The sequence below is a fragment of the Cebidichthys violaceus genome, unplaced genomic scaffold (assembly GCF_023349555.1).
Source record: "Cebidichthys violaceus isolate CVI_PGR_0920_01 unplaced genomic scaffold, fCebVio1.0.p SCAF_8, whole genome shotgun sequence".
NCBI lineage: Eukaryota > Metazoa > Chordata > Actinopteri > Perciformes > Stichaeidae > Cebidichthys > Cebidichthys violaceus.
In genome coordinates, this window is record NW_027176964.1 from 11,890,162 (window position 1) to 11,899,527 (window position 9,366).

Below are 9,366 nucleotides of genomic sequence, written 5' to 3' on the forward strand. Positions count from 1 at the left end.
GAAAGGGTGGACAAAAGGTGAAACAACAAGCACGCGGCTGCTGGTGGAGGCCCGGTGCATGTTCACCCTTTGGACGGGTAAAACTAAATTTCCTTGATTTTTTAGATTTTTTAATTTAATTTACGATAATATAACTTCCTGAACTGAACAGAACTGTTTTAGAGACTTTTTTTTCTCTGTCTTTTACAGATTCCTACACCAAACCCTCAGCCGGCTTTGGACGTTTTAATGTAAATGTGATTCATTTTTTCAAAGTGAATATTATCATTGATTGAGATCTGTGTTATTATCTTGCAATACTGTCAAGTGAAAAAGAGAACGTCGAGGTGAACCTTTTTTTAATTTAATGAACCGCTAGATTGATCAATTAATAGACTGACTTAAACAGAAATTGAGATGTTTTTCCTGCTTTACATCTCACTGACTTTTATCGTTTTTTTCTGCATCAGTGTGAAGAAGAATCTCCAGCAAGTCTTACGTCAGAACTGAAGACAGACACGAAAAACCTGCATCTTCTCTTCAAGAAAGCTGCTCTCTTTTGCTTTGCTATTTACTATCTTGATGACAATAATCAATCATTACATGAACAATAGTCCTCCTTTACTCCTGTGCTAAAAAAAAATCCCAGCAAGCCATGAAATATAACATGTATTCAAATATTCAACTGGTTTTCATATAACAGCTTAGAAGCGTTTTTTGCTACTTTGTTATTTTTCGTCATTAATTCCCTAAAGTGAGTTAAAATTGTTGTTATTTTGTAATTTGGCTGCAGTTCTGTTAATAAAAACAAGTGTTTTGTATTCAAAATAAAAGGTTAATCCATCCATGGCTACCATAAATCATGTTGGATGCTATTGTAGCTTGTTAACAATTAAAGAAACAGGACAGTATTATTGGAGAATGAAACATCACATTGCTTAAGATTCGTAGTTTTATTATTTTTGGTTAAAAATCTGCTCAGTAAATGTTATAATTTTGTATTTACAGATGCTTTGATAAATTGCTTACAAATGTATTTTATTACTAGGATGGATAATGAGGTAATCTTTCACTCCAATTGTTGATTATAAAGTTGGTAGCAAACAAAATAAATTTTTACATAACAATACAAAACGAGTGTGTCATCTCTCAAACTCAGAAGAAGCTTTTTCCTTTGAAAATATTTGTATTTAAATGTTTATTTATTCTGGGTAAACACGCTGCCCAGTATAACCACAGCTTGTCGACGGACTGGTAGACACTGAGTCCAGCTCTGGAAGTCTTTTTATCAGTGTGCAGTGGTCAGCAGAAGATACTGTACATTTCTGTGTATTCTAATCTGCAAATCAAAGCAGAGGAGGTAGTACTGCTCTCTGTGTAGACTGGCTTCAGAGGACATTTTGTAAATTGTATAACAAGATGATTTGTTCAATAGAAAGTTCCTCAACCAAGATGTTGTACTGTGAATTATAGGTGCAGTTAGTTCACGTACAAAAGTTATCAAATGGGAGGAAATGTTTAAGGAGTACTTCATCATGTCTTCTTTACTGAAAGGGTACCATAGAGGGCAATTTATCATGTTTTATCTACCGTAGAGGCATCTAAGAGGGCTCTTTTGCTGTGGCTTGTCTGAACAAGGGGGCATCCTTGGTGCATTCATAAGCACAATAATAAATGCACACTATAATGTAACTGTACACAGCTAAAAGGACATTTTAATACATTTAAAATGGCCTCAAAACTTTCCACAATGGAACAAAAAGATAGTCTTTGTGAAATGTAAACTTCTTTCCGCTAACAACCCCACAATGTGATGCAAAGCAAAAGCTGTGCGTCACTGCACCTGTCAGTGATGATGCAAAATGATTTGTGGTTAGTGGAATGAATGAGGAAGTGATTTTTGACACAATTGTGACATGATTGTGACTGAGTAGCATGTTGCCAGCTACCTAATGTGTTAGCTGTTAGCCTCTCAAGAGTAGCTCATCAGCAGCCCTGTGAGTCCCTGCATCACTTAGTTTATATAGAGAGCCGGGGCCTCCTAGCATGTTGGTGAAACATTAAATTAATGTCTGTAAAAGTGAGCTTTCTTTCACAGTGTCTGTTATATATAGGAACAAGGTGTAAACCATCCAATACCCACAGAGGAAACTTTTTAAAATCACCTTTAAGTTTTCTTTCACTGATGATTAACAAAGTGATCATTTAAAAGGTCTGAATTCAGACTAATAAGCAGAATGTCTGAGGTGCTGGGGGAGGGAGTTCCAGAGGGAGGGGGCAGCAATGGAGAAGGCCCTGTCCCCCCAGGTCCAATGCTCGGACAGAGTAGAGGGGGTAAGGAGGTTGGCGTCAGCGGATCTGAGGTTGCAGTTGGGAGCGTGTCGATGCAGGAGGCTAGAAAGGTATGAAGGGGCGAGGTTATGAAGGGCTTTGTATGTGATGAGAAGAATCTTGAACTGGATTCTTTGCTGTATGGGGAGCCAGTGGAGGTTTTGAAGGACTGGGGTGATCTCTGGTGCAGGAGTGGGAGAGCAGACGGGTAGGGACCATGATTGCTAGACATGTAGAATAATACAAACTACTTGAAATTAACATGCCCTGTGACTTATCTCCACTTGTTTCTTCATACATGAATATATTGGCCAACTAGGAACCAAAAGAATTTCCTACAGAAAAGAAGAATCAGTGTTTATGTTTTCTGTTACTGGGTGGTGCAGCTAGACAGCTGAGGCAACACAAAACAGGAGAAGGAAATATTTATCTCAAAAAAAGAAAAAAGAAACAAGCCTCTACGGTCAAATCTTGATTGAAAGATAATCTTCAACATTCCTTGTGGTTTTAGCTGTGGCGAGGTCATTAAAACTAAGTATGAGTGTAAAGTGAAATACAGTTAGACACCACCGGTTTCATGCTTTCTAGCAAGAAATCCTTTATTACAGAGTGATGTATACTTACTGCCATCAGTTAGTTTGATGTGGACAAAGAGGGGGCAATTAAGAGGGTGTATGGAGATACAAATAGTCAATCCACATGCATACCATTGTTTAACCACAAGTCTGATTTAATTATCACACTGACTCTCTGTGTATCTGACTGACATTATCTGCTTCTTTCCCCTGAAGTCCCTCCTTAAACATTTCCTCCCATTTGATAACTTTTGTACGTGAACTAACTGCACCTATATTTCACTGTACAAAATTTTGGTTGAGGAATTTTCTACTCAACAAATAATTTTGTCATACATTTTACAAAATGTCCTCTGAAGCCATTCTACACAGAGCGCAGTACTACCTCCTCTGCTTTGATTTACAGATTAGAATACACAGAAATGTACAGTATCTTCTGCTGACCACTGCACACTGATAAAAGGACTTCCAGAGCTGGACTCAGGGTCTACCAGTCTGTCAACAGGCTGTGGTTATACTGGGCAGCTCCCAGTTTACTATCATGTCATTTAAATTAAACTATTTACAAAGGAAAAAGCTTCTTCTGAGTTTCTAAGAATAAAGATGACACACTTGTTTTGTATTCTTATGTCAAAAACTTTATTTTGTTTGCTCCCAACTTTATAATCAACAATTGGAGTGAAAGATTACCTCATTATCCATCCTAGTAATGGAAGACATTTGTAAGAAATTTATCAAAGCATCTGTAAATACAAAATTATAACATTTACTGAGCAGATTTTAACCAAATGTAATAAAACTACAAATCTTAAGCAATGTGATATTAGTTTAATTCTCCAATAATTCTCTCCTGTTTCTTTAATTCTTAACAAGCTACATTAGCCTCCAACATGATTTAGGGTAGCCTTGGCTGGATTAACCTTTTATTGTTAATACAAAACACTTGTTTTTATTAACAGAACTGCAGCCAAATTACAAAATAGCAGGAAAATATTGAAATCCTCTCTACAAAATGGGTTATGAGTTTTACAAAGTGTATGCTGTGTAGCAGTCAATACAGAGAGGAGTACAACCTCCTCTGTTCTGATGTCCTGATTAGAAAGGAAGGTGCAGCATTACAAACCCAGCTGACCACTGCTAGCACGAATAGTGAGCTTTCCTTAAATATGTTAACATTTAAATTACACTACATGTAGAATGCTACCAATAATGAATTCTCAATCCCAAACACTTGAAGGCTGACTGACTCCATCTTGTGGACACACTATGCAGCATTACTTATTCTGTTGATTGAAACTACAGCTGATAATACTACATGTTTGCAGAAAATGATTCAATCTACAATTCTTCTGTCCTGTTTTTTTTTTTTGCTTCACTGATATCTGATTTAGAAAAAGAGAAAGAGAAAGAGCAGAAATAAATATCTCTCTCCATGTATTTCTCCCGCTGCATCAGCATTTTAAAACAAACAACAAAATAAAATATTGCTATTGCTGTTGTTTACCTCCTTGTCTTGTCTTAACCCCTTACACACATCTGCCTGGACAGACTATCTGAAATCAACCAGTCCAATTAAACCTTAACACTATAAATAGTGATAACTTTTCAAAATCAAGATGTGCATAAATATTTGCATAATTTTAAGATTAAAGATGTATTTTTCAGCCTGATCTCACAGAAATTCATGAAATGACCAAAAGCTATTCACAGTGACGTATGCGTTAAATATCGCAAACTGTGTTAAAATTGCGTGTTGGCACCATGGAAACATTGCAATGGAAAGTAATTTAAGATCCGTTAAACACGTCCACCTGAATATGCAACAGTCAGAGCCAGTGATGTAGTAAAAACTGTGAGAAATACGAGCTATTTACCCAAACGTTAAATTGTTCTGTGGTTACTTGCGCTGTTAAGAGGTCTAGTCAAGTTTTCTGCTCTGAAGTGAATTTCCATTTCTGTGCTCTACAGTATCTACTGTATTGTCTGAGACATTATAGTTCCCATATTTTCTTTGACAGTTAATTTAATAAATAGAGAAATTATACCCTGCTCTCTTCTGTCATATTCCTGTGGAGTTTTTGCACATTACATTTCTCTGTTATGACTCTGCCGTCTTGTTAATGTGAACACAGTGAGGAATGCTGCTGTTTCTTCCTCTAAAGCAATTGGTAAGCAGCAAAGACCTGTGTGTTTCACAACTGTATATAACTTCATTTCATCAGAACTGGAAATGGGGAAACAGCTAGCCTGTTTATGTGATCTGTGGTGGATCATTTATTTGCTGGATGCAATGACCTGGATGTAATAGTTTAATTCTGATACCTTTAGACAGAGCCAGGCTAGTTGTTTCTCACTCTTCAAGTTTTTATGTTAAGCTAAGCTAAGCCCCTGTCCTTGTTGTGACTTTGTATGCAACAAACAGACTTCTCATCTAACTCAACAAAACAAAAATAGCATATTTACCAAAATGTAAAGTTATTCCTTTAACCAAAACGACGTATTTTTCCTAAACTTTCAATGGTTTAACTGGGAAGACAAGGGACAAATTAAAACACAATGTTCTGCTTTTCATTGATTTTAATCAGGAACACATTTTTGGTGATATACGTAACACTTATAGTAGAACACAATGTGTGACAATATGAGCACCGTGTTCAGTACAGCAGTGAATGACTATCTGTCAATCATTATTAACTCTGTGCAGCAAATAGCATTTGACCATGAACACCAATGAACTTTGCTTTTACAAGCAATCCAATAACAGCGCTATTTGTTTTCACAGAAGACAAAATCAAAACAGTGCATATGTGATGGAGCGGTGTCACGATCACCAGAATTCATATCCTTGGAAGTAGCTCATTAGGTGCAATATCAGTAATAATCAATCAAATCACCAAATGTGATTCTCTGTCCATCCCTACCAACATCCCACTGGTGGACTGGAGACAGAAAGAAACACAGACAAGAAAGACAAGTTAATCACAAAATGGCTTCAACCAACCAATTGTCAAAGAATTGTGAGATCACATGACAAAAAAAATCATCTTGTCAGGCTTCAAGTAAGCTAATGCGTTTGTGTCCAGTAAACCAGAGGACGGACCAATCAGAGTCCTGTGAGCAGCTACTGGCTGTGATGAGTGGTTCAGGTGTGCGTGAGGACAGAAAGAGGTGACTGTGCTTTATAAAGCATAATCATCTATTGACAGATGGTTCTCATCCAACCACCTGTCAAGTACTTTTTTAACAGTTTCCACTGACGGCTTTTCAAACCAGCTGGCAGGTCAGGTTACAAAATAAGACACGTTTTGTTCAGCAACATGATTTTCACAAATGAACACCATTTGTATGATTATTCAACACCAAAGAGTATGCTCTCACCTTCATTGTTACAAGAGAGAACAGATTAATGTATTTGGCATATGTAACTATCTCAGGTAATGTAGGCTGGTCTGTTGGAGTGTGGACTTCCCCAAATCCATCATAGAGTCACTAATGCTAACCAAATCTTTAATAGCATCCTGGACTGTGAATGTGTCGGTTCTAAACTGGGCTTTTTTCTACTTAACCTGTAGCCTAATGTAGTTAGTTAATGTAATGCTCCTTGGTACTAAAACATTACAGATTCCTCAATATTTCAATTTATATTATGTCTTCAAGCATGTTGGATATAGTTTTGTGTTAACATGAGGAATAATCTCTTACTTCGGAGGAGGAGGAGGAGGAGGAGGAGGAGAAGGAGGAGGAGGAGGACCAGGAAACTGTAACAAAGACATTTCATACATGTTACTTTTGCAGATTTGTTCAAAGAATATTAGTGATACAACATGCTCTTCCTTTTCAATAATGGATAATTAAAGTGTTGAATTCGGACAGCAATGATCTTTAGCAAGTGTTTTTTGAGACGCAGATTCTGGGAGATTCAGTAATTTTAAGATGTAATGGAATAAATACAAGTTTGGTCTTACCCCCATCACTCCACATCCTCCTGGTCTCCAGCTACAGTTGGAATATTTTTTCCGTCCGTTTCCAATTACCTCTCTGTTGCGGCCATTTCTTCTCACTACCTATATAACAAAGCGCAATTGTCATCTCCAAACAAAGTGATGATCTCCAACCTGTAAGTTATTAAACATTGTTCAAAGTCTTTGAATAATGCTTTAGATTACAGCCCACATAGTTACTAGGCTACATGGGGTTATCAATAGAATAGGCCTCCTCACTGGGTACTACTGGGAAGAAGAGGTTAGGGGCTGAGTTGTGTTTAAGAGGGATATTTTTTTTGCATTACTTATTGAAATAACTTATCCATTATTGCAAGAAATTAGGAAAAACAGGTAATAGCATCCATATTTATTTTTGGATGATGATATGATGATATTTTTGGATGATGCTAAACCAGGGAAGAGCAGTGTACTTGTATTGCTTAAGCTAAATGTATGTGTACATTGTACAGTGTATGTTTTTACTGGAGAACAACAGTGTGATGATTGTTACATCTGGTGATCAAAACTGAATAAAAACATTACAACTTAGACAACAAGAACAAGAACAACTTAATTTCTCACATAGTTTTGCTCATTGTCATGCAACCATATTCTTCTAGAAATTATGTTTTAAAAAAACCCTTTTTGCAACAATAAATAGTTTTAAAGGAAACACAATGCCAGCCAGGTGACGTTTTCTATTTACATACTGAGGAAAATGTTGTTCACTAACTTATCTGACAAGTTACAAAATTGTTGATTCTGAACAGTAAAATATTAAGCAGTGAAATGTTCAGTGACCAAAATATCTGATTGTGTAATATCCACACGCAGTGATGACAGGTTACTGTTGTATTTCATTGGTATAAATGAATGAATGAATTAATTAATTATGACAATCAAGGACCTTTTGACAATACGAGAAGCTCGTTACAGTGGATCTGCTTACCGGACCAGGAGGCCGTTGAGGATCTGCCTCCAGGGAGGCTGCATCAGCAGAAGTGAAGGCTGTGATGAGCAGGAAGACCTGCAGAACCAACAGGACCAGCAGCACACTTTTCTCCATGGCGAATGAACTGAAGAGTTGGATACACACAGATCTTTATATACTCACTGCCAACCAACCGCTTTCATGTGGAGAAAGGGAAAGCAGTTAAGAGGGTGTAGATAAAAAAACCCATCCACACGCACATAAACAGTTTAAAATGATTTGTTTAACTGCAAGACTAATTTAACCATAATATTGACTTCTGGTATTTAACTGATGTATCTGCATCCTTCCCCTGCAGTCCCTCCTTGGACATCTCCTGATTATATCATCGAAAAACATGTCAGCAGGTTTATAGAGAAATAACATTAGCCTACATTATTACATAACTTTTGTGGTTGAGGTCACAAACTTCATTGATGGTTATCTAGCCATGATAGTTTAAGTTTTATATGCTCATTTCTGGGTGTTTGTGACTCTAAATATCAGCATACTTGAGCTAAATGAGAGATTATGTAATAATTTGTGATAACATTATCAACATAACTTTTGTTGAACGTAAAATGTTTTTTTTTTGCATGCATTGATTTAATCATATGTTAGGGTCATTGGAATTGAGGAAATTTGCGCCAACAACTGCTTTTATTGTAAAATAATGAAGTACCACTGAAGTTATGAAATGCCGAAAAATGCCAAGAAAACACACACACACACACACACACACACACACACACACACACACACACACACACACACACACACACACACACACACACACACACACACACACACTTATGTTTTGAAATAAATTAACAACAACTTTTATTTAATTCACGAGAAATATGAGTGATATCTGACAACTCTGTGCTGTCTGTCTTAAAGATGTATGTATGGATGCTGTTTGTGGACTACATTTCAGCATTCAATAAAGAAAGTACAAAAGTATGCAGAGGATGCATTTCATGTACTTGTATGTTAAAAATTAAAATGAAAGTTTACGTTTTTCAGTTTCATTCCACCTCTGTATTTACAGCACTAACATCCCTCCTGTCATTTCTGACTGTAATGCTCCACCTGTCCACTAGTTGGCCTCAGTGTTTCTTGAGTGTCTTCAGTCACGCGCTCCTCGACAACCAGCCACCAGCACACCTGCTCCTCGTTTTCCAATCAGACTACAACTTCCTCCAGACACCACCAGGCTGTTTGTAGCGCTGCAGCAACTAGTCTGCTTCACAACACAGGATATCAATGTATCGTCAACTACTTGGCCTGTGAGTGTGCTTGTGTCACACATGTTAACAGTAATTTATGAAAGTCTTGTGTTACAGTGTCAAATTTTGTTTGCGCTGTGCGCACCTGTCCAAGAAGTTCAACATATTTTTCCGTTAGAAATTTCCAAAAGGATAAACCCTCGGTCATCATAACAATACGTCTTTAAACCGTATAATCTTTTTTTTCTCTCTCTCACTTGTTTACTCAAACTGTGACCACTTCCATGTCAACTAATTCC